We start from the raw sequence: 2,500 nt of genomic DNA, 5'->3' as shown, positions 1-2,500 counted from the left end.
CATGAATGAATGAGCTATGTACAGGTCTGGAGCTTCCCTGAGGTACAATAAGTTATTAACTTTGTTCAGACCAATTGTCGTACATAGCTTTGGAATACTGAGGCCCCCAAAGGATCTTTTCGAGTACAGGAGACCATCACATGTGTATGCAGGAAGGTGTAGGAAATGTTTGACATACTTTCTAATTGTTTGATCCAGAATGTTTAAAGTTTTCGCTTCTGTTCCTGTCATTTCCAGTTTAAATGACAGTTTAGGGATCAAGTATTTACAGAATATTTCTATTTTCTGTGTGGGCTTAAGTGGTAGATTGTCGAGTTTTTGAGCCCAGTCAACAAGAACCTCATTAATTTTGTTGTTGCTTGAATGGCCGGTGTGTGGATCGAAGTTCAGTCCGAGGTATCTCTCACTTTCTCCTGGGTGGATGTTTTCAATGTTTTGTTTTTCAAATTGCCATGGTCTACAGTTGTTTACTAGGATCTTATCTTTACGATGACTTATATAAAATCCATGTGTTTTTTTCACATTAAGTTTTAATCCTGTTATTTTACTGAATTTTTCAATGATTTTCAGATTTGTACTCATTCCTTCCCAGGTGTTGCTGAGTACTGCGATGTCATCGGCAAAGGCCAGAGCGGTGATTTGCTTGATGAGATTATTGGAACCAAATGTGAAGCCCTTGCCTTCTTTCTGAAGATCACAGATCAGAGGATCCATGGCAATATTAAACAGCAGTGGGGATAAAGAGTCACCTTGTTTAACTCCTGACTTCATTGTTATTTCTGGAGTTGCTTCATTGTTTTTTCCCTTGAAAAATGTTGTTGAGTCAGTGTATAAGTCTTTTATTATGTCTCTGATGCATGATGGAACCCTGTGTCTTTCAAGACTCTGTAGAATATGACCATGGCTGACAGAGTCAAAAGCTTTTGATATGTCTATGAACACCACTGCCAACGAGCTTCTGTTCTTTCGCGCCCCTTTTATAATGTTTTGCAGAAGAGTCAGATTTTCGAGACAACCTCGCACCTTCATGAAGCCTTTTTGTCTCGTATTTATTTCAACGAAAAATGTGAGTCTTTTGGTTAATATTTTTGTGAACAGCTTCATGAATGCCGTACCGATAGTAATTGGACGCCAATTACTTATCTTTTTGAGTTCGCTAATCGGTACATTCTTGGGTATTAGTATTGACCTGTTCTTCTTAATACTTTCTGGTACTCTTCTCATCAATAGCCAAGACGATAAGATTCTGGGTAGTAGTCTTGGTTGCCTGCTATGCACTTTATTTAAGTCATTCAGACCAATTTTATCAGGCCCCACTGCTTTCTTTAAATCTGATTCATCAAAGGCTTTAGTTACTTCGAGCAGTGTAATTTCTTTACATAAACTTCCAATTTCCCATTCATCTGGTATTCGGTCAATTGGGATGAATTTGGGATTTTTCTTGTTCTCTTTTTCAATTATACCTTTATAGTATTGGAAGATTTCATCAGCACTGATTTGACAAGTGGCATCTTCTGCCCCATCAGTGATTATCCTGGCAATTTTCTTTTTGTCTTTTTGGAACATTGTCTGATATTCTTTGTAACTGCCCTTTGCTTTTGTATATTTTTTCTTTTGTGTTTGATTGGGCCTTCCATCTTTCTTTGGTATCTTGTTTTGTCCAGGGGCAGTCTGTTGCTCAACTTGAGCAGAGTTCATAGGTTCATTGTTGGGTTCACTCGATAGTTCGGTATGATTTGATGGTTCAGGACTTATATCATTGGTGTTTTCTGATATATAAGTCACTATCTCATCCATCAGATCCATAGCAGCATCATGATGCTGGATGTTTTTTGTGTACTTTTCGATTTCTGTGATTCTATCATTTAGCTCATCAAAGTTTCTTATTTTTGGCGCTCGTTTCCGATTGATAAAGTCTCTGCGCCTTTCTGTTGTTACTTCAGCTGCAATCTCTGGTTCATCGCAGGAGTCATTCTCAGAGACATTGGATGCTTGCAGTACTTCCTTTGTCGATTTTTTGCTCTTATCTCTTCTATCTCTTCTTTTTTCTGCAATTTGTTTACTATTTTTATTGTCAAAATGCGGGACCATCAGCGCATTAATGTTTCTTTTGTTCTCGTACATTTTTTCCAATTCTGTTAATAACAATATTTCCTCCTGTGACCATAGTTTTGATGGTTTGCTGCTTGCTAGAGCTGCCAGTCTAGCCTCATTTTGCGCTCTTGGATGTGCGTGCCGAGCATGTTGTGAAACTCCAATCTTTGTTCCAAATCTGAGGTCACAGTAGCTGCACAGGAATGACAGCTCTCCTTTTTGAGGTCTTCCTTTACATTTTGCATAGTGGCATGCAATATTGTGATATTCGGCTTCTTTGTCACATTTTGAACAATACGCTTTGAGATAGAAGCCTTTATGCTTGTTGGAGACATGTTTTCTCAATTCTTTGAAGGTTCCCATTATGTCTCCACACAAGTCACATTTATACTTTTCGTTTGGGTAT

At 38.2% G+C, this 2,500-nt stretch overlaps 1 long non-coding RNA gene and 1 pseudogene across 1 annotated transcript in view; one reads left to right on the top strand and one right to left on the bottom strand.

The window, feature by feature from the left end:
- LOC146809579 (uncharacterized) overlaps window positions 1–743 on the top strand; it is a 202,902-nt gene extending 202,159 nt beyond the window's left edge. Inside the window, exon 5 of the long non-coding RNA XR_014965567.1 lies at window positions 593–743. This is a non-coding gene — a long non-coding RNA (uncharacterized LOC146809579). The remainder of the gene's footprint in view (window positions 1–592) is intronic.
- Window positions 1–2,500, bottom strand: part of LOC146809578 (28S ribosomal RNA) — a 7,759-nt pseudogene that overhangs the window by 2,525 nt on the left and 2,734 nt on the right.

This window comes from Triturus cristatus, chromosome 7 (genome assembly GCF_964204655.1).
Source record: "Triturus cristatus chromosome 7, aTriCri1.1, whole genome shotgun sequence".
Lineage (NCBI taxonomy): Eukaryota > Metazoa > Chordata > Amphibia > Caudata > Salamandridae > Triturus > Triturus cristatus.
Note: the sequence above shows the minus strand (reverse complement) of the source record. Positions and strands in the feature narration are given on the sequence as shown.